General features: G+C 47.3%; 1 long non-coding RNA gene across 2 annotated transcripts; it reads right to left on the bottom strand.

The window, feature by feature from the left end:
- Positions 1-413: 413 nt before the first annotated feature.
- On the bottom strand, positions 414-9,254 carry LOC103166685. Of its 2 annotated transcripts, XR_003754057.2 has the most exons (7): positions 9,175-9,254; positions 8,740-8,798; positions 7,858-7,942; positions 3,650-4,056; positions 2,823-2,982; positions 2,217-2,328; positions 414-1,800 (listed from the first exon to the last, which is right to left on the bottom strand). It is a non-coding gene; the product is annotated as an uncharacterized LOC103166685 (long non-coding RNA). The 2 variants fall into 2 exon arrangements; XR_003754056.2 differs by lacking the exon at positions 9,175-9,254 and having other exon boundaries at positions 8,740-9,003.
- Positions 9,255-23,707: the final 14,453 nt, after the last annotated feature.

Below are 23,707 nucleotides of genomic sequence, written 5' to 3'. Positions count from 1 at the left end.
GGAGATTCAGAGCTGGGCTAACCACACACTCACACTCACACACACAAACTCACTCACGCTCACACACACACTTACATTCACACACCTACATACACACACCCATAAGCACACTCAGTCACACACATACACACGCACGCACGCACACGCACACACTTTCTGGGGGTTGAAAAAATCTCCCAGTTGAAAAACATAGGCTTCGTTCGAGGTGTTTCAGGCAGGAACAAAAGGTGGAAGGGAAAAGATTTACTTTCAGCACCACAGAAGGAGCCAAAAAAACGAAAAATAAACTGTAGACCTTTTTCCAAGGTAGCAACCTCGCTGGTTAAAGGCGGTTTATTTTAAGCCTAGGTTAATTTAACCCCTTTTCCACCCAGTGAACAGGGACCACATAAAATAATATGACTGGAAACCAATCTATTAATTTTTTTTTATTACAACCTCGTAGTTTTTCCGTGTAAAGTTCACAGTGCCCAGGCAGCAAATCATACAGAGACGGATATTCTGGCCCAAGAAGCCATGCTATGTTTGCAATTCATTAATGGGACCCCATTCCTTTGCTTTTGAGGACTACAAGGGGAAATTTGCGTTCGATCACCTGTTCCGTAAAAGGGAAATTGGGGTGGTAGGGGTGGGGGTAGGGGAGTGCGGGAACGGGAGAGGGATACGTCTTTCCCAGACCGTGTGGCTAACTTACACTTTTTAGTGCTTAGGGACAAATAATTGTGAGTTGTAACTTGTGGTTTAGGAGCATCCTTCCGGGGTGCAAATGAAGGGAAACAAATTCATTCATTCATTCAATCGTATTTATTGAGCACTTACCGTATGCAGAGCCCTGTACTAGGCGCTTGGAAAGTACAATTCTACAAATAGAGGAGGGCGCCACACCCGATTGGGAGGCTGGGGGAAAGAGAGAAGCTTGCTGGGGAACCCTCTGCGGGTACGAAACCTAAACTGAAATGATTTGAGGCCTCCTGGAATGGACGAAGGAGAGATCTGCGGGCGTAGGCTGGGCTACCCATGAAGGTAACAGCAGGCAGAGAATATGTAAAGTGATGCTGCGTGGTGGGGAAGAGTGGTCATCCTGAAAGCCTCGATGGTTAGTTTGGACCTGCCTAGCCATGCTTTCTGGAAGGCCGGCCTAGAGCCGGCATCCCAGGGGAGAGCACCCAAAGTCCCCTTTGACAGGCGGAGTGCCAGGGGAGATCTCTGATTGATTTGGGTCTTGGTAATCCAGGCTGCGCTCTCTGGAGCCGCTGCAGGTTTTTAACGTGATAAAAGTCAAATTTCAAGGAAAGGCATGACGAAGAGGGTCCCTGGGGCTTTCAAGCACCCCTCCTCTCTCTCCCCTCCCCCATCCTCTAACCCCCGGAGCTGAATTCAAACCCCCCCAAAAGGAGCGTGTGCCCGCCGTCCCACTGTCACGATGACGGCGTGCGGGACCGAGAGAATCGGTGCGAATGAGACCCATCTTCCCATCGCGAACGGGGGCCTTCGCAGAGCAGGGTCACTTCGTTGTTCTGGCGGCCAGGGTTTGCAGACATAGAGAACCAAGGAGTAGTAGGCTGGGGGCGGGGTGGCCTTGCTCACAGAAAGCGAATACGGAGGTGTTTATTTCCCAGAGTCTTCGCTCGGCCAGCCACCCAACTCAGATCGCGACCGGACGGCACCTTGGAGTGAGGGAGCAGGCAGCTTTCTTGTTGAGATCACCTTCGATCTCTCCCAGGCCTTCATGCCAGGTGTAAGAGCAAACCCTGGTGCCTTTTCCTCAAACCAGCAACTTGGATACCACGTTTGAGGGCGCTGAAATTAAATTAAAGAGACTAATTAGGAACGCTCGCATCCGAGCGCCACCGTGAACTAAAAATAACCCCGAAAATAAATAAATGTATTTAGGCTCTTGGCCGCTCCCCTCCTCAAATGACGTGAGTAAAGAAAATTATTTTTGTTGGATTATTCTGTAACCCTTGAAACTTGGCCAGGCCATATCAACTTGCTTTCGACGTCGAAAACGTTGCTCCGAAAGAGGATTTTGTTTGTTGGTGTGTTTGCTTTTGTGGAGCCAAAGAGAAAACTGGGGAAACGTGAAGAATGAAGTATAATGGTTGGCCTGGAAATTTCTAATAAAAAGAAAGGTCTTGTGCTCTTTAAAATGCTGGGGGGAGTGGAGGGCACTGATTCTAAACCCAGCCCTTGGCCCCTGCCTCTGCCCTGCCCACCTTTCCGTAAGTACGTCGAGCGTTTTTCTGATCGTCCAAGTCGCTAGGCCTGAGATCAACGACAGCATTTGCATCCACAGACGCTCCTGCGAGCTTTCCTCGAGCGTTTCCCCTGATTAATAAGGGGTGGGGGAGAGAGGGAGAGAAAAAAAAAAAACCAGAGGGTCAAAACACTAGCCCTTCCCTTGGCTTTCCCTTTGGTTTCCGACCTCGGATTTGAGGCTTAAAGAAGAAAAACGTTTCCTCCGCCTCGCCTGTCGTCACAAATAACTCTCCGACCCCGACTCCCAACACCCAGGGGATGCCATGTGGCGACTGGTTGGGGGGCAACTCGGGGCGGGGTTGAGGCTGTGGAGAAAGAAAGGGGCAAGCTTGGAGATGGGGGAGAAATCTCTACCTCCAGAGAAAAAGGAGTTCGTGGAAAAATGGAAGAAAGGAGACGTGGGACAGGAGGGAAAACGAAGGAAGAAGAGTGAGATTATCCTGAGAGTCCAGCAGGGAGTATATACACAGAGAGATTACAGATTAGCTATCTGGAGGGTGGTGCTTCGTATCAGACTTCATGGAATTTTCGAAATTCCCCTCCCTAGATCCGTCCGCACCCACCTGGAAGCGTCTTGCAAATGACCACTCGACCGCCTCCGGGAAAGGGGAGACATATAGGAAGGATGGCGAGGGCCTTTCTTCATTGGTCAGTAGGTGCTAAACTCCAACGTGCGTTCCTCGCCCTTCAAGGCGGGCTGACCTGTCAGATCCAGCCCATCATCTGCGCCGGGGAAGGGGCAGGGAGAGAAAGGAGGAGGGGTGTGGAGAAGGATTTCACTGGCAGCCAGAAACGCCACCCAGGTTACATTCATAAAACGCGCCTGCAAAGAAAGGGCTAGCTACTCCCGCTGAGAGGGAAAATTCCTTTTATTAGGAACCCTGGGATGGGAAGGGTTGCGGGGAGGAAGGGCGGGGATGGAGAGAGAAGGGCATGATCCGGGCACAGTTTGCGGGAGAAAGTTATTCTTAAAGGGGTTCTTGACGGGGCGACCGGGTTTGGGAGGATAGTATGCGACTGCTGCGCCCCGCGTTGGGCACTGCGGAGGGAGGATAGGGAGGGCGGCCCCACTGGAAAAGGCCGGATGCCCCGAAAGTGCAGTGTGGTTTAGTGGAAAGAGCATGGGCTTGGGAGACAGAGGTCTTGGCTTCTAATCCCAGCTCCGCCACTTGTCTGCTGTATGACCTTGGGCAAGCCACTTAACTTCTCTGTGCCTCAGTTACCTCATCTGTAAAATGGGGATTAAGACTGTGAGCCCCACGTGGGACAACATGATCACCTTGTATCTACCCCAGCGCTTAGAACAGTGCTTGGCACGTAGTAAGCGTTTAACAGATACCATTATTATTATTTATTATTATTATTATCATCATCGAATCTCCCATCTCACCTCCAGCTCCCACCATTTCGGTTGCGGTGGCTTCGGGATGGTGGAGAGGCCCAAGACTCTGGACTGGACACTTGATCGACCGAGTCACATGACGTGGGCCAGAGATTTCGAGTTGGGCACGCGAAGTGGCAGCTGCAGGGCCTGGGTGAATTGAGGGACCGTGGGAAATCCCGACTCTCTGGGAGCGGGAAGGGAGGGTCACGCCGGAAAGTCAGTGAGGGAACTGGTGTGGCCAGGATGGGATGGAGCTGAAGGGGGCAGAGACGACTCTCTGGGGGTTGTCTGCGCTTGGGTTGGGGCTACTTTCAGAAATGCCCCTTATCCTTATTTCCCCAAACCTAGATGGGGGGGGGGGGGGGGACGGGGACGGGGAAAGAGGCCGCCGCTTCTTGGCTTCTTGGAATGACCTGAGCGAGGAGAGAGGATCAAGAGAAAGGCGGAGAAGTTATCAATCACGAGAAAAGGATAATCTGATCTTCTTCAGGAGGCAGGATGTACTTTAAATGAGGGTCCTGGGAGATTACAGAGAAGCCCCTCTCTCCAGTGGAAGGAGATTTTTTTTCTGTCCTTTCTCTTCCGACTGTCCGAAGGAGTCTGAGTCCCCCAAATTGTTTTCCTTCGCAATAACCATCCCACGATCTCCATGCATCCCGTCCCACCCTGTCCCGCGGCTCTCCATTCCACCCCAATCAATCGCCCCGGCACCCGATCGCCCCCTTCCCTCTCTCCCTCCCACCCGACGGGGATCCGTCTCCTCTTCCGAGAAGCCGAGTCTTACACGGGCGGCCTCCAGGGGACTGGACGTTCCTTCCCAGAAGGAGAAGGGGATTCGTCCTATTCATCCTGGCCCTCCAAGCTTTCCCCCACCCCTCCACCCCCGATCTCCCAAACACCCAACCCGGAGTTTCCTCACACGTCTTCCTTCGAAAGCTTCCCAGATCCTCTTTCTCAACTTCCCGCTCCCCTCCCCTCAAACGCCTCACCATCTCTGCCCCTAGAAAAGTTGGGACAGAAATCTGGACCAGGGGTGAATGGGAAAGGGGATGTAAGGGGTGCACTTCAAAATACTGACAACTTTCCCCGGAGTCCAAGAACAGCCTTCTTCCCTGGGGAATTAATTCCCCCTACTCCCTCTCTCGCAGAGAGGTTATCTGCTAGAGACTAGGCCATTAACTCCAGCGACTAGGCCAAGATCTTGGGCCATGTCTCTTCCCTTGAAACCCATACTTGCCGCGGGCAGAAACTAACTTTCCCTGATTTGGGGCCGGAAGTGAAGGCCTATCACTAGGTAACGTTGAGGGGTCCCGGGAATTGGATGGTTTCACGCGTCTCCTTGTAATTGCAAATTAGGGTTCTCTCTGTCTTTTTTTCTGTCTCTGTCTTTCTCTCTACCTCACCCTTTCCCACTTCATTTCTTCTCCCTCTCCATCTTCCACCCCATCTTCCTCTTTCTTCCCCTCTTCTTCTTTCTCCCCCTCTGTTTCTCTCTCTTTGCATCTCTCTTCCTCCCTCTCTTTTCTTTTCCCTCCACACTGTTTCATGGATGCTTCATGGGACCTAGGACTGGCCAGTTACGCTATCCATTCATTCAATAGTATTTACTGAGCTCTTACTATGTGCAGAGCACTATACTATGCGCTTGGAATGTACATTTCGGCCACAGATAGAGACAATCCCTGCCCAATGACGGGATCGCATTCTCCCGAGGGTGATGGGAGGGGAACCCTTCTTTTATGCAATTTCCAACCAGAATTCTGATTAGTTAGGATGAGGAGAAGTGAGCGATCTCTAAATCCCACTAAAATTCTAGGGGATGCAAGAGAAGGTAAAGATGAAGGATAGTCGATAAAGAAAAGCAGCGTACTGGCTCTGAAAAGTTTAAGGCTGAAGAAGTTCTTGGCAGGGACAAATCATCAACATCATCATCACCAGTCATTCTTTATCTGTAGTCTAGTACTTAACCTCTGCTCCCTACTAACCCTCCAACAAGACCTAGGCAATCTCCAGGCCTTGTTTCTCAGGTTTTCAATAAGGGGGGCAAAAAGGAAGAAGGCATCTTACGTCTTCATCGTTGTCATCATCAATGGTATTTATTGAGCGCTTACCGTGTGCAGAGCACTGCACTAAGCGCTGGGGAGAGTACAATAGAACATCAATGGTGTTTATTCGGTGCTTAATGTGGGTAGAACACTGTTCTAAGCGCTTGGGCGACTACACTGCAACAGAGTTGGTAGACTCGATCCCTTCCCGCGACTAAGATTTCTCCCCGAAAGGGGCCGCGGTTATAGCTACGGGCAGGAAAGGAGAGTTTGTTGGACCTCCTGTTTAGGAGCTAATTTAAACAAACCTGTAAAGGTAAAAACACGGGCTAGGATCAAATCCAGGGTCCTCCGCCCACTACCTCTTTCCTCCCCGCTTCCCCCCGCCCCCCCCCTCCGCCCAGGCTTTCACACAATTTCAAGAACAGCACCCCCAACTCCCCCGCGCTCTATAGTCCCTATCATAAATCGGACCCCATTAAACCTGCCCATATTTCCCAGCTAGTGCCCTGGTCTGTTTTCCCCAAGGGCTCTTTTCAGCCCTATAATCCCTCCCTCCCCCCACTCACCCTGCCGTCCCCCTTTAACACTTTCGAAGGCAGGCAGTGGCTAGCCGAGGAGGCTGTGTGACCTGCATTTCAACCATCAGTGGGATTTGGAAGCGAGGGGGGAAGGCGGCGGGTGGGGGCGGGGGGTGTTTCTGAAGATTCTGAACCTCTCACTAGTAGTGATGACGAGCGGGCTATGTAGTAAAAAAAAAAAAAATGATGCAATATCAATTTAAACACCGCTCTTTCTGGTCTCCTCCTAAAAGGCATTGGTCCCGAACCTAGATGCAGGCGGGATCACTGCCATTGGAGCCCCCTCCGAAGGAGGAATCGGTTAATCAACTTTGTTTCGAGGATGGCTTTTCTTCTTTTTCTTTTCCAGCCACGCCCATGGCCCGATGAGACCCAGTGGTTTGATCTCTCGCAGGCGTGACTCTTGACTCCTCTAGAGGGGTGAACGTCGCCCTCCTCGCCTCTCCCTCTCCCACCTCTCCCTCGCTTCCCCCCTCCCCTTTTAATTTCTTCTGGGGCTGTAGGAATCTTGGGACAGGAGAGGGTAAGGGGGGCGGGGGGAAGAGAGCCGCCCTAATGTGCCATGGAAATGAGGGGAGAGGTAGGAATTCTGCAACTCCAACTTTTAGACGGCTGGCAGAGGAAAGCGTTGGCTGCAACCAGCTCATTTGTCTTTCTTTCCAGTACCCACCCACCCCCGCCTTGCATTTCCATACCAGCCGGGTCAATATATCAAAACCAGATGCCTGCCGGTGCGAAGGAGCCTGTCTGAGGAAGAATTGGCTCAACGAGGGTAGACAGAGAGGTTCGACGATCCCAACGTGCCCAGCGGCCTAACAGACCACCCCCAAATGGCTGAGGGATGCAGTAGAGTGCAAAGGTGACCCTCCATCCAACCCCATTGGCTTGACGACTCCTACTTTGAACTCCCCCCCCCCAGTTCCTCACTGACTGAGAGCACTTGGGAGCTGCCCCCTTTCTCTCTCCACAATTTACCCCCACCTTGGTGGCAATCAGAGTCCTCTAGAGACCACGGCAGTCTTTTCTCTCTCTCTCTCTCTCTCCTAATGGATTCGCCTCCTTAGCCTTTTATAGAGGGACGGATGTCACATGAAAGCCCATGGCCTAGAACGAGGACGGGAACCACACACCGCCGAAGAGAAATAACCAGTCTACACAGTTTCTATCTTTGGATCTTTATCTTGTCACACAGTTGCTCTGGTCTCGGAACGTCAGCTCCATGTCTAAACTATCAGCAGACAATAAAGAAATGTACTGTCATCCCTCCCCCATCCGGCCCTCCCCCGATTCCTTTACCGCCCAGAGTTCCTGGATCCCGTTCCCTAGAGCCGGTGATAGGCCCGTTTGAAGTCCGAAACGATTTGGATTTTTTTTTTCCTACCTTAAAATCTTCCCTGGTTTCCCACGCGACCCATGAGGCAAGAAAACGCGGATACCCATCCCCTGGATCTGTCATCCCGGGAAGGGATGTTGTAACTTATATCGTCAATTACACGTTTGCGTAACTTGACCCTCCAAAGAATGGGTTTCCTATTATTTACAAGAAATAGCAACCAACTTTAAAGAAAGTAATAAATTCAGCACTCACCCTGGCTGCCGGTGGCGGAGATCTTTTGAAAACACATTTTTGTTTCTGATTTCCCCCCCCTCTCAGCCTCCTTTTAAAACAGCAGCTTAAAAAAAAAGACACTCGATTAGCATGGACTCCTATAAGAATGATCATTAAAAGTAGTTATAATTAGTTTAATTGGCTGGTCTGATCGGGGCGTGACCCGAGTGAGTTGCCCTTGCCTATACAGGTGGTTCAGAGTTTGTAAAATCATGTCATTTGCAATTCAACTTTTTAAACCATAAGGGAAAGTACTTTTGTTATATTTGTAGACATGTGTCTCACACATTTTTTTGCTTTTTGTAAACTATCTAAGAATAAACATTACAGATCTGGGTTTTAATTTCTCCAGATGGAATCATAAAGTACCTAGTAGATTTGAAAAAAAAAGGAAGAAAGAAAGAAACTGGAGAATTGAGGACACATGTCTGCTGTTCACACTGAGAGCCGAAAAGGAACTTAATGAGAAAGCTGCTCTCTGGAACCACGCAGTTGGGGAAGTTAACTTTACTTCTTCGCAGGAAGGGGGTCGGGGAAGGAGCAGAGAAAGTTTGTCCCTCGCCCCGTGAGCACAGCTGGGTAAAGCGGACTCTGAACTTCCACGTCTATTTTTCTCCTCCTTGGGCTCGGATCCCTCCCAACCTCGCCTGCCTAACCCAAATGATGGTTAGATTGTTTAATTCCCAATCAGCTGTCTCTCCCGGCCCATCTTCCTCCCCTCCCCCCACCTTCTTCCTTCTCTTAGAAATCGTTCCGCAACCCGACCCCCGGGCATCGGACGGAACTGTGATCACGTTCGCTTTATTTCGCTTTATTCCTTGCCCACCCCACCCTCCCGCCTTCCTCGGTCTGGAGACTTACCCTGTAGACTTCGCCCCCTTCGAACACAGACAGGAAACCGGTCTCATTTGGAGCAAAATCTGAAACCGCATTTTATCGACACAATCAAAACCAAGCGAGCACACACTTAGGGCTCCGTACCCAAGAGCCAGGTTCCTCAGAAAAACAAAAACAAACAAAAAAGGTTGGGGGGCGGGGGGAGAAGGGGGACAAGAAATCGGGCTGCCAAGTAGGATTTCAGCTTTCCCAGGGAAGTACCAAATTCTTCCCTCATTCACAAACCTGGGTTTTCTCTTCCCCTCCCCACCCCCACTTCCCCATCAACTTTTCCCTCCACCCGCCCCCCCCATTGCCACCCCCAATTCTTTTCTGTCTCTCGCCTGAACCGCCAAAGTTTAATAGTTCTAGCGACTGTATGTCTTCCTCCCACCCCCACCCCCCCACCCCCTACCGCACCCCAGGCCCGAGGCAGCGCTTGGCGTGTGGCGGATTTGCCCCACCATAATTCAGGTTCTGTGTGTGAGACTCCAGCCCGCGTCATCTGGATCCTGCAGACAAACAGCATTAAATATTCATAGGGGAACAGTTCATTTCTTAAAGGAGAACTTACCAGAAGGGAAAGTTCACAGCCAAAGGCAAGAGGACAGAAAAGCGTGGATTTCTTTCTTTTTCTTTTTTTTTAAACCCCTTTTCTCCTTAAGTGTGAAACACCCCTGCATCCATCCAGGCAGGAGGAGGGCAGCTTCGGGGCGGAGATGGGCGTCCCGAATTTCACTTTCATTTATTTATTTATTTATTGCGGGAGTAGAGGAGACTTTTCTAACCCTAGTCAGTCTTTGCGGCCTCTACAGACCCTCCTTTCCCCGACTCCAAACTCCCAAACCTCCCTTTTCTCTTTCCCGAAAAAAACCCCCAAAAAACCCGAGCGATTGGAGACGCGGGTTGGCTTCCCGTGAAGCCACCGCTGCGAATGCCCCACGGTAACTTGAAACACCCCATACACACACGGTTTATAAAACACTGCATTTGGCAAAAGCAAATTCCAGTAAAGCGTACTGTTAACATGAGAGGAGAAACTGCACCTGCAGCCTTTTTTTTCCCCTTTTTAACAGCTTCTTGGAAGGTCAGTCAAGGGGAAGCAAGGGGCTTTACTATCTGCTGCTATCAAGGTGCGCATCTAAACTGCAGCCCCGTTGGTCTCTTTCTTCTTCCCCCTCCTGAGGCCTAGCCGTTAATGGTTAACCAAATACTGATTTCCCTCAATCCTGCTGCTTGGGGACGGGGGCTGGGGTGGGGGGATTTGTCTTCAGTAGGGGGTGGGGGTGGGTGTCAGGGCAGGGTCGGACCTGTTTGAAAGTTACCCAACAAGGCACAAGTCTCTGCAACCCCCCCGCTCCACCCCAGGCCTATCTATCCCTATACCTATAGGTATCTATCTATACCTATTTGTTTGTCCCGAACCAAGAGCCCTCACGACCCGCTCTCCACCCGGCACGCGGAATTCCGCCTGTTCCATAAATTAAGAAAAAAATGAAAGTATACGATGGTTTAAAAACAAAACAAAGCAAAACAATATTTAGCCCCGGGCAACTTCATTCGGGTTGAAACTATCTTTCCAAAGGTCAGATGTCCGGCTTGAAAGATCTGTCGTCGCTCCCCTCCCACCTTTCCCTTTGATCATACTTTTCTGATATTCTCCTTTACTTTTTAATAGTCTCATATCTGGGGAAGGGTTGTTTTTTTCCCTCCCCTCTCTTTGTATGCCATTTCTTTTTGTTTCAAACAATAACAGTTTTACAAGTGGTTGTAAAGCTTGTAGCGCCATCTAATGGGAGCAGAAAAAAGTCTCTGCTCCAGAGAGGATACAACTAATTAATACAGCAGTAGGGATTCTTCACTTAGTGCGCTCTTTTCTCTTTCTTCCACCCCCACCCCGCCCCATTCTTCCCACCTCCAACCCCTTTTACAGTTTATTCCGCAATTGCCGTGGGGTAAGGAATGGAAGAGACAGGTGGGCGGGGGAAGGGACGTCGGGTCACGACCCTGGGATTGGAAAACAAATCCAGGGCACTCTCGCTTGGAAATTCTCTTCACAGACCGTCCTTTGGCCCAAATTGGGCTGGAGTCGTGGGGACCCTTCTCTGTTCAGCTGCTGCTCTCCTCTTTTTGGCCCGAAGGTCCTCCGTTCCCCCCTTTCAGCGTTCACCGAAAGCAGAAGACGAAGGACCTCTCGTAGCGTCCTAGGGAAAAGCAGGATCCGACCCTAAAGACTTTAGAGTTTTCTGGCCTGGGTTGCAAGACGCCCTCCACTCTTCAGCTACACCTGCTTTCTGAAATCCAAGTACATCCTAGAGGGATTAAACTCTTTAAACATCACTCCCACTCCCGAATGCAAACATACATATACACACACACACCCAAACACACATATATTAAAGCTTTACTTATTCAAGAACACACTTGCCCCAGTGCTTTGCACATAGTAAGCGCTCAATAAATACTATTTAATGAATGAATGCTCCCTGCCCACCACCCCTACCATGAACGCACACGCGTGCAGACACATACACACGCTGATTTATACCCACATGAATACAAACATAAAGACATACGAATACAACTATTCAGACCTTCACTTCTACGAAGGCACTCTTCTCCCCTCTTCCTCTACCAAGAATATGCATTCATGCACTCGGACATTTACACGCACACACACACACACACACTGATTTATACCTGGATGAATACAAACAAAAAGACACACAAATAGAAATGTATGGATGCTCACAAATACACACATTATGTTCGTACACATGTATACTCTTTCATATACATGCACTGAAGTATAAACACTCATAAACATCAGGACATTTCCACACACACATATGCACCAGATACAAATGTAAGGACATTTATATAACTGCCCTCACCTTCCCTTCCCCTCGACACATGCCCCAACTCATGCCCCTTACCCCTTACCCATCTTTGATCCTAATGTAATGGGAGGAGAAAGGGAGGATCAGAGAACTCTCGCCCTTTCCAAGGATGAGCATAGGTGGAGGGACAGGGTTTGGGAGAGGACATTTCGAGGTGAGGGTGGGATGGGGCTCCCTGCTGTTATTTGGGACACGTCCAGAGAGAAAGCTTAGTGAAGGGACAAAGCAGGCCAACTGGCCTGGAGCAGCTATCCCTGGCAATGGGTACAGAAGCTCTGACAACTGGGTCTGGCCCAGGTCTTATCCTGGACAGAGGGTGGCATTGTGGATAGAACATGGGCCTGCGAGTCAGAAAGTCATGGGGTCTAATCCCTGCTCTGCTACATGTCTGCTTTAGTGACCTTGGGTAAGTCATTTCACTTCTCTGTGCCTCAGTTACCTCATCTATAAAATGGGGAGTGAGATTGTGAGCCCCACATGAGATAGAGACTGTGTCCAACCCATTTTGTTTGTATCCACCCCAGTGCTTAGTATAGTGCCTGGTACATAGTAAACACTTAATACCATAATTGTCATTAGTACTAGAGGTGCTCTAAGCTGTGACAGGCCACAGAAAGCTTTACATCTGACTTCAGAGGCTGGAGCCAGATGCCCGAAGTTGGTGCACTTGGGATATGGAAAAACAAGGGGCCTCTTCCCTTTCCTCCCATATCCCCCCTCCCTCCGACCCATTCACCCCCATCCCCTGCTTGCTCTACCCCCTTCCTACCTTAGCCCCTCCAGGCTATTATCTAGTGGACCAGCTGAGGAGGGCCCAGCCCACCAGGATTGCCTGCCTGGCCTCTTACCTGGCTATGGCAAAGGCAGAAAGAACCCCAGGCCAATAAAGCCAAAGAGTCATGGAGACTAGTCTCCTCCACTCCACCACCCATTCCCATCAGACATACCTCAGAACCCTTACCAGTCCTGCCCTTTTCTTCCCAGAAGTGCTCTGGGATGAAAGTAAGAATGGTGTACTATTTGCCAGGCCTTGGGAGAGATAGACAATAATCGTATTGGACACAGTCCCTATCCCCTTTAGGGCTCACATTCTGATGGGTAGGGAGAATGGCTATTGAATCTCCATTTTACAGATGAGGAAATAGAGGCACAGAGAAGTGAAGTGACTAGTCTCAAGGTCACACAGCAGGCAAGAGGCAGAGTTGGAATTAGAATCCAAGTCTTCTGACCCCCAGGCCTGAGCTCTTTCCACTAGGCACACTATTCTTATCATGGATTCTCCAACTAAGTCAGTGCAGGCACAGTGAAATAGAGATTCGAGCAATTATCTGATGAATTTGCTCTATTTAGACTGGATCAATCAGTGGTGTTTACTGAGTGCTTACTAGGTGCAGGACCTGTACGAAGTGTTTGGGAGAGTACAACCCAAGAGACATTTCTTACCCACAAGGTTACATCATAGTTTCCCTTAACTCCAATTTCTCAAAAGTGATATATGGACATTTTTGCCAGAATTATCTGAATAATTACCTCTTCTATTTGCCCCACCATGCACACCCTTGTACTTTATTTTTTATTGCTTTTCAAAGAGGGAACAGATTTTAAATTTTCATCTCAACACGGGAGGTTGAAAAGATCTCATGAATTCCTTCAGTCCCCACTCCACCTCATACTAGAAATGAGTTTCTACTAAGAAAGAAAGATACCACCAGGAAAGGTACCATATTAAGTGTATACTGGAGAGAGAGCAGGAAAGAGTGAAAGAGAAGAGATCTATGGAGAGAGATTGAGAGAGGGAGAGACAGATATATGTATCCTTATATATGTATATTAGATATAGGTATCGGTATACCTATATCTAACATACCTATATCTAATATACATATATGTAGGGAAAGATGGGGAACTAAGATTTTTTAAAAAATCATTACAGTACTTGCTAAGAACTTACTATATTCCAGTACTAAGTACTCAAGTAGAAACAAGTTAAACAAGTTGGACACAGTCCCTATCCCACATGGGGTTCACAGTCTAACTAGGGGGGAGTACGATTTAATCCCCATTTCACAGAGGAGGTAACTGAGGCACAGAGCAGTGACTTGCCCAAGGTCACACAGCAGACATACGGCAGATCCGGGATAGAGCCCAGGTCCTCTGACCCCCAGTCCAGTGCTCTTTTCACTAGGCCATGCTGCTTCTCCAAGATCTTGGGCCACGCCGACTGAATGAACGCCACCTGGGACAGCGGCTCAAGTGGCACTAGTTCTTCTGGCTTCTCTTCCTTCCCACAAGGCGGCACCACAGGAGACACTCACCCAGCTGCTTTCCTTCTGCGATGCCAGGGTGGGGAGACAAGCAAAGGAAGAAAGTCAAGACGTGGTGGAGCGAGGGGAATGAACGCCCATCCGTTCCTCATTTGGTGGGTCTGTCTATGGGATGCAGCAGCAGGAGGCTGTGGTGGCGTGGACCGTGGCTCTTGCCTGGTCAAATCAATCAGTTCGAATTATTGAGCTCTTACTGTACGCACAACACTGTATTAAGCACTTGGGAGAGTACAATAGATTATAAGTCAGTAGACGTGTTCCCCGCTGACAACAAGCTTAGAGTTACTAGAGGGGGAGGTAGACAGTATATATAAGTTACAGATATGCACCTAAATGCCATGGGACTGAGGGAGGGGTGTATAAAGGATTTAAGTGCAGACAGAGAGCCAGGCCTCAGGCAGAGGAGATGCCTGAAGCTGTCTCCCAAAACCTAAGAACCCCTTGCATTTCCCAGACCCAGCTCTCTTGCTCTCGCTCCTTCCCTGAGATTGTTTGCTGGCAGGAGAAATCACTTCCTCAACCTCAGAGGCAACCGGCAGCCAACCTGCATCCTCTTCCTTCAACCAATCAGTTGTATTTATTGAGTGCTTATAGTGTGGAAAGCACTGTATTAAGTGCTTGGGAGAGTGCAAGATAGAGTTGGAAGACACATCCCCTGCTTACACTGAGTTTACAGTCTAGAGGGATCATCTTACAGTCTGCTCCCCTCTCTTTCTTCCAGACTTTAAGCTCCTTGTGGGCAGGGAACGGGTCTAATTTGTAGATCCAAGTGCTTAGTACAGTGCTCTGCACATAGTTAGCTCTCAATAAATAGCATTGATTCACTGATTGATTTCCACACAGGGTTTGGCTCCTGTCCAGTGTATTTCCTCCCCAATTCCCCTTTGTCTTTCTCACACACACACACACACACACACACACACACACACACCCGACACCCCGCCCCGCTTTCGGAAGACTGGTTAAAAACAAAGCAGTAAACTCCATTCATTCATTCATTCAATAGTATTTATTAAGCGCTTACTATGTGCAGAGCACTGTACTAAGCGCTTGGAATGTACAATTCAGCAACGCATAGAGACAATCCCTGCCCATTGACGGGTTTACAGTCTAACTGGGGGAGACAGACAAAAATCAAGACAACTTAATCATGATAAATAAAATCAAGGGGATGTACACTTCATTAACAAAACAGGGTAATAAAAATATATACAAATGAGCACAGTGCTGAGGGGAGAGGAAGGGAGAGGGGGAGGAGCAGAGGGAAAGAGGGGAACGGGGGCTTAGCTGAGGGGAGGGGAAGGGGGAGCAGAGATGGAGCAGAGGGAAAAGGGGAAGCTCAGTCTGGAAAGGGCTCTTGGAGGAAGTGAGCTCTCAGTAGGGCTTTGAAGAGGGGAAGAGAGTTAGTTTGGTGGAGGTGAGGAGGGAGGGCATTCCAGGACAGCGGGAGGTCGTGGGCCAGAGGTTGACGGTGGGATAGGCATGAACGGGGGACGGTGAGGAGGTGAGTGGCAGAGGAGCAGAGTGGGGTGGGCAGTAGAAGAGAGAAGGGAGGAGAGGTAAGAGGGGGCAAAGGGGGGAGAGCCTCGAAGCCCATAGTGAGAAGTTTTTGTTTCGTGCAGAGGTTTGATAGGCAACCACTGGAGATTTTTAAGAAGGGGAATGACATGTCCAGAGCGTTTCTGCAGGAAGATGAGCCGGGCAGCGGAATGAAGAATAGACTGGAGTGGGGAGAGACAGGAAGAAGGGAGATCAGAGAGAAGGCTGACACAATAATCTAGTTGGGATATTATGAGAGCTTGTACCAGTAAGAGAGCCATTTGGATGGAGAGGAAAGGGTGGATCTTGGCGATATTGTAAAGGTGGGAACGGCAGGCATTAGTGACAGACTGGATGTATGGGGTGAATGAGAGAGCTGAGTCAAGGATGACACCAAGGTTGCAGGCTTGAGAGACAGGAAGGATGGTCGTACCATCCACAGTGACAGGGAAGTCAGGAAAATGACAGTGCTTGGGAGGGAAGATAAGGAGCTCAGTTTTGGACACATTGAGTTTTAGGTGGTGGGCAGACATCCAGGTGGAGACGTCTTGATGGCAGGAGGAGATACGATCCTGAAGGGAGGGGGAGAGAACAGGGGAGGAGATGTAGATTTGTGTGTCATCTGTATAGAGATGATAGTTGAAACCGTAGGAGTGAATGAGTTCACCAAGGGAGGGAGTGTAGATGGAGAACAGAAGAGGGCCAAGAACTGACCCTTGAGGACCCCCCCCCCCCATTAGGGGATGGGAGGGGGCGGAGGAGCCCATGAAGGAGACCTAGAATGAACGGTCAGAAAGATAAGAGGAGAACCAGGAGAGGACGGAGTCCATGAAGCCAAGGTGAAATAGAGTGTGGAGGAGAAGGGGATGGTCGACAGTGTCAAAGGCAGCTGAGAGGTTGAAGAGGATTAGTATAGAGTAGGAGACATTGGATTTGGCAAGAAGGAGGTCATGGGTGACCTCTGAGAGAGCAGTCTCGGTCAAGTGGAGGGGACGGAAGCTCCAGGGCATAGGCGATTACATGGGAAACAGTGGAAGGCTCCCCAATTAATCATAGTATTTATTAAATACCTTCTACTTGAGGAGCCATGTATTAAGCGTTTGGGAGACTACAATAGAGGTAGAATACACTATCCCTGTTCAAGGGGCTTACAATCTCCTCTATTCCAAAAACAAATTCAGGACTGGCTCTACACAGTAAGTGAAACAGCAACCCCCAGGGCTTGAAGCCAGGAGTGTGCGGGGAGGGTTCTGGTTGATGGCAGATAAATTGAAAGCTTCTGTCTGAATCAGAAATGGCACATTTGTGGAAAAGGACATGGAAGGTGGAATGCAGTAGATTTGGAGTAAATATGGGGAGGGTTAGGAGTCCCCTCAGAGAAATACTTAAGGCTCGGGAATCTGAACTGACTTCAGTATGATATTAATCACATTCATTATGTGCAGAGCACTAGAGTACAATATAACAGAGTTGGTAACATATTCTCTGCCCACAACAAGCCTACATTTCAGCAGGGAGAATGTTAGGATGCTAGTGCATCCAGGAGGACAATGACATCACCTGAAATGGGAGCATGCGGTAAATTTTTCCCTGCTCTGAACAAATCAACTCTATGCCCTGCTGGCAGTCAAATGTCTCTTTTCTCTTTCTACCTCAATCTTAGGTCCTGTAGATAGACAATTCCACAATGGTCTCCTGACTAAATCAACCAATGTGGTATTTATTGAACATTTACAGTATGCAGAGCACTATGCTAAGCTCTTGGGAGAGTACAACAAAGTTGGTAGACAAGATCTTGCCCTTGAGAGACTGCAGTACCACTCAGGAACATCTTTTGGGAAGCCCTACTTAGGAATGCAATTCCCACCACACGCCCCCTACTCTATTTTTATTAGTTGAATGTGGAAGAGATAATCTTTAATTGATCCTCCCATGATTAAATTCTTGCTCCCCTCTTCTCTCCTTCCTCTCTTTTAAAGTGAGGTAAGGGAATGGAGGAATTGGAGGACTTTCTAGGATGGCTCTCCAGGACGTAACTGCCCTCTGGGTCAAATCTGAGGGAGAGGTTCATCTCCCCATGAACTCTGACATGATAGCATCTGTATTTCGAGGCTAAAGAAGGGAGTTGCAAGGAGATTCCAGTTGGAGGGATTAGGAGGCATCTGAGATGAAAAGAGCCTTCAGAACTCCCAAAATGACATGGTATCTGGAATATGGCTCTTGAATACATTTTTTTTCCCTGGATTCTATCATGAGAGAGTAAGAGCTCAGGTTTACATTCACTGTGGCTTATTAAGTGTGTGTTGCACTTCTATCTGTTTACTGAGTGTTTGCCTCTCCCTCAGCCTGACCCTGTCAGGGAAGATCTCCAGAGACCATCCCTACAAGGTTACCATGTAGAATGGCCCTCCCAATAAACATATCATTCACAGATTAATCTGCGTTACTAATTTTATGGTCTATAATTTGATGAAGCGGGTTACTGACAAATAGAAAACTAGCTTATTCATACAGACACACACAGTGTGTATATGCTTTATAAAGACAGAAACAGAAATAGAATAAAAGTTGCATAGACACATGGTTTATATATAGCATGAAATAAATACCCAAGAATCCTTCAATAAATCGGTCAAGCAATGGTATGTGTTGAGTGCTTACCGGGTGCAGAGAACTGTACCAAGCTCTTGGAAGAGTTCAATGCAATGCAGTAGGTAGACAATCCCTGCCCACAAGGAGCTTATTGATTGTAAATGAACAAGTCTACCTTCGTGGAGTGTGGTTAGCATTTATGCTGGGGGGTGAGGAAGGAGAATAAATCTCACTCTCTCTTCCTTCCACCTCCCCCCACCATGGATAGGCCTGACCAATGGGCTCTCTGGCCCTTGTACCAGATAAGACTATTTCCCTCCACTTTTTTTTTTTTAGGGTATTTTATGGTATGACATTTTCCTGCTATTTCATTATAGGGTCTCCCAGTGCACAGCTAATGTCCTCTTGTTTGTGCTGAGAATCAGTGTTGATCTACCCGCATAGCTGAGTAGAGACTATGAGCCCTGGTCCAACAGAAGGCACAGTATGGGGGTCCAGAAGCCACCACCAACCCAGAAAGATTCCAGAGGGGGAAATCAGAACAGCAGCAGCAGCAGCATCTCAACACCTTGTAAACGCAAAGCATTCACTCATTCATTCATTCAATCGTATTTATTGAGCACTTACTGTGTGAAAAGCACTGTACTAAGCAGTTGGGCACTGAGTGCCCACTATCTACTCTACTAGACACTTGGGAAACACATAACAAATGAAAGATGCAGCCATAGCTCTCAAAACATTTATAGCCTAATCGAGAGAAAAGTTGACAACTTTCCAAACAATAGGTAAAAGAATAAAAGCGTAGATCATTCATTCAATCATATTTATTGAGCACTTACTGTGTGCAGAATACTCTACTAAGTGCTTGGGAGAGTACAATGTAACCATAGACACATTCCCTGTTGCACTGAGGAGATCCAATGAAGATAACAACAAAGGAAAAGTAATGAAATAAGTAGTAAGTCAGTGAACGGACATATACCTGAGGGTAAAGTGGGCTGACGGGGTTCCAAGGCCATGGTAAGGGAATTCTTCTAGAGGATCTTTTTTTTTTTTCCTTTTCATGGTATTTGTTGAACACTTACATTATGCCAGGTACTGAACAGCACACTGGGGTAGATACAAGTTAATCAGGTCGGACAGAGTCCTTGTCCCACATGGGGCTCTCACAGTCTTAATCCCCATTTCACAGTTGCGGTAACGGAGGCACAGAGAAGTTAAGTGACTTGTCTAAGGCCATACAGCAGACAAATGGCAAAGCTGGGAGTAGAATAGAACAGCAGCAGCATTTAAGTGCTTACTATATATCAGGCACTGTTCTAAGCACTGAGGTAGATACAAAGTCATCAGGTTGGACATAGTCTCTGTCCCACATAAGGCTTACAGTCTCAATCCTCATTTTGTCACACAGCAGACAAGTGGCAGACGAGTGGAAGAACCAGGATTAGAATCCAGGTCCTTCTAACTCCTAGATGCATGCTCTATCCACTAGGCCATACTGCTTCTCCTATATTCACTTTTTCTTCATTGTACCTTTTCGGGTATAGTTCTGGAGGACAGTTGAGGGGAAGAGAGGCAGGAGGATCAGTGAGAGAGCTAATCATAAGGAACCCAAGTCCCTTGTTCCTCACAGTCCATCTTCCTCCAAGTTTCCAAGCTTGCTCCTTCCCAAAGTTTATCTGGGTTCCCTTTCTCCCCAACCCTTCCCACCGGGAAAGATAGACACCAATCAGAACTACACACAGAAGATTTTAATAACCAACATCATTGTTGCAGCAATATAGTTGACGATGCTAATAGTGTAGTAAAAATATCTATTTACCAAGGAGACAAAGTATATACAGTAGACTGTTGGTCCTTTATGTAGTTAAGGAAATAAATGAAAGCCAGCAGACTTTTTTTTTTCCTTTATCATTCCCAAACTAAGAAAAGATAGTTTCTATTCAGTAACTTGGGCAAGGCAAGGTTTGAATACGAATCTAAGGCATTAGGTTGATCCACACTTTCATTTTGTTATGGATTTTCATGCAGTTCAAACTAAGAAAATCCCAGCTTCACCACTTGCCTGCTGTGTGACCTTAGGCAAATTACTTAACTTTTCAGTGCCTCAGTTGCATCATCTGTAAAATGGGGATTAAGACTCTGAGCCCCATGGACTGTGTTCAACCTGAGTAGCTTGGATCTACTCCAGTGCTTAGTGCAGTGTCTGACCCAGTAAGTGATTAACAAAAACTATTTAAGAAAGAGAAACCAGTAAAGATAGGTGCTCATATTCTGACAGCAAAGTGAGCAGCAGAGAAACCACTCTGAATTTTAAAAATACATAGGCACTTTAGTGAGGGAATTCAACGGAAGTCCAGCTCCTAAAGCTTCTCCAATACGCCATTATGCCAAATTTGATTTATTTTTTCCTCATATATTCCAAAAGGAAACTTCAGAAAATAGGAAGAAGAAAAAGATTTCATTTTTATTTTATGAAATCCTAAATAAGATGTTTTATAAATACCTTTACGCAGGGTTTCACAAAGATGCTATTTCCTTTAGAAATCAGCAAATTAATTAGCCTGATGTTCTCTTTCCCTCCTCCGGGAAGAAAACACCCTACCATAGTTGAGGTATTGCACCAGTAATAAGTTAATAATCAGTAGTATTTGTTGAGTGCTTACTGTGTTCAAAGCAATATATTAAACAGTTGGGAGAGTTCAGTAGAGTTGGTAGGCACGATCCCTGTGCTCAAAGAACTCAGCTATGTTCTCTCCGCCCAAGAGGGAATTGTTCATTAAGGAAGCTCAACATCAGGCCTCAGAAGGGCACTTTTAATGTGGCACTGATGTTCTGGGTACCCAGAAGTCACCATGCTGAAAAAGTAGCCCATTTTCCTCTAGCTTGAGAATATCATCTGAGAGTGATAGGAGAAAGAAAGCATCTTGGCCTAGTGGATAAAGGACAGCTCTGGGAGTCAGAAGGGCCTGAGTTCTAATTCCAGCTCCTCCACTTGTCTGCTGTGTGACTTTGGGGAAGTCACAACTTCTCTGGGCCTTGGTTACCATATCTATAAAATGGGGATTAAGACTGTGAGCTCCATCTAGGACATGGACTATCAACTTGATTAGCCTGTAACTACCCCAGGGCTTAGTACACTACCTGGCACATAGTAAGCACTTAACAAGCACCATTTAAAAAAAAAAGGAGAAAGTGAGACAGAAACAGGAGTAGGTGTGAAAGTGCAAATCAGACCTACTGGGTCTGTTGCAGTGTTGCCAGTGGAAAGTCAATTTGAGGCAGTGAGGGAAAACTTGACTAACAAGCCCATCCCTGAATATTTATCAAAACATTTTTACCAGAAAACTGGGAATAAGGCATAAGAGAACTCTTCTCTCACTTGGGCCCACGGGCTTCTCCTTGTGGAATAACTGAGAAGAATAAAACTCAATGGACTCCCTGGAATAACTTCACAGAGGGACATGGGAAAAATTTCAGAAAGTCCCATGGAATTGGGAGAGTTCTGCCTGAAGGCAGGGAAATGGATATATGATCGGACAAATGACCTGTGGGAGGCTCTTAATTCTGAGATCTCACTGACAATAACTACTCTTTTTCCAGGGCTGAAACTCCAAAATGACCAAGTCCCCTGATATCAAACAGTCTTGCTGCCCAATTCAGATGGGCATGTTTATGTCCTGAAAAGTTTTAGGTTTTTTGGGACACTGCTTCTTTAAAAAACAAAAAACAAAAACCCAATAACCAGTTAAGCTATTCATACTCAAGGCTGTCAAGAGGGGTGGTAAAGTGATGTGAAGGGATGCAAAGAACCACCATCAAGAAGGGTGGTGGAAAGTGATACATGGGCAAGGAATGTGTCTGTTTATTGTTATACTGTATTATCTAAAGTGCTTAAGTACAGTGCTTTGCACACAGTAAGTGCCCAATAAATATGACAGACTAGGGAGGGAGAGACCCACCTTTCTTTCCTACAGCCACTTGAGTTGCAGTGGAAGAGGTTTGAGATGAACTGGTCCATTCACTGCTTCCTGGGGAAAATCAGTGATATAGCAGCAGTTGGTTCAACTGCTGCAAGTAAGAGAATGCCTGTCAGAGCTATGCATCTGTGATGAAGGTTTCTTCCCCCCTTCCCCGGCATTTGTTAAACACTTACTATGTGTCTGGCACTGTTCTAAACATTGGGGTAGATACAAGATAACCAAGTTGAACAGAATCTCCGATCCCCCATATGGGGTTCGCAGACTAAATCAGAGGGTGGAGGATTTAATCCCCATTTTGCCGATGAGGAAGATGAGACATGGAGAAGTTGTGACTAGCTCAACGTCACACGGCAGACAAGTGGCAGAGCTGGGATTAGGACTCAGGTCCTCTGACTCCTTCATTCGTTTAATCATATTTATTGAGTGTTTACTATGTGTAAAGCACTGTACTGAGCGCTTGGGAAAGTACAATAAAACAACAGACACATTCCTGCCCACAACGAGCTCACAGTCTAGAGGGGAACTGTATTCCGTGTTCCAGGCCCTGGGCTCTTTTCACTAGTTCTCATTGCTTTTCTGACTGAAGAATACCTAAGGAGAATACCTAGGGCATTCTTTAAAAATGTCACATGGTCCAGCAAGAAACCTGGAAAGTAGCTGGCTCACATGGGTGTTGAAGACTGTAGCAGGTACCAAAGAAACTCTCTGCTCAGTTTTTATTTACATTAATATCTGTCTCCCCCTCTAAAAATGTTGGTATTTGTTAAGCGCTTACTATATGCAGAGCACTGTTCTAAGCGCTGGGGTAGATACAGGGGAATGAGGTTGTCCCACGTGAGGCTCACAGTCTTCATCCCCATTTTACAGATGAGGGAACTGAGGCACAGTGAAGTGACTTGCCCACAGTCACACAGCTGAGAAGGGGCAGAGTCAGGATTTGAACCCATGACTCTGAATCCCAAGCCCGGGCTCTTTCCACTGAGCCACGCTGCTTAGACTGTATGTTCTTTGTGGGCAGGGAACTGCTATATTATACTCTCCCAAGGGCTTAGTACAGTGCTCTTCGCACAGTAAGTGTTCAATAAATACCATTGATCAATTGATCATTATAGTACTATGGAGCTTTAGGTGTTATTCTGAAGTTGTTTTGGCTGTAATACCAAAGGATCTGTGTATTTAACCTTTTGAATACCAAAGGTTTTGTGTATTTTACAATGTGGTTCATCTTTGACCACCTACTCATTTCATTCTATTCCCTAGTAGGTATATGAATGATAGGAAAAGAGTGTAAAGAGCACCGGGCAAGCCATTATCACTATAATCAACTCATTTGCCGAAGTTCAACATTCTCAAGTCTCTAGACTAAGCTCTGACTGTCATTCTCATCAGGAGACTCCACCATCAGCAGTGGGAATAAGAAGAATAACAAGAAAAAAAATACTAGTATACTGATACTTTTAAAACACCTATGTGCTAAGAACTGAAATGCATACAATAAAACAGACTGGAAAGTCCCACATAGGACTCAAAATCAATGATATTTAGTAAGTGCATCCTCATTTTACCAAGGTGGAAACTCACACAGAAGTCAAGTGACTTGCTCAAGGTCACATAG

Source organism: Ornithorhynchus anatinus, chromosome 2 (assembly GCF_004115215.2).
Source record: "Ornithorhynchus anatinus isolate Pmale09 chromosome 2, mOrnAna1.pri.v4, whole genome shotgun sequence".
NCBI classification, from domain to species: Eukaryota; Metazoa; Chordata; class Mammalia; order Monotremata; family Ornithorhynchidae; genus Ornithorhynchus; species Ornithorhynchus anatinus.
The sequence above is the reverse complement of the archived record's forward strand: the minus strand, read 5'-3'. Positions and strand labels throughout refer to the sequence as shown.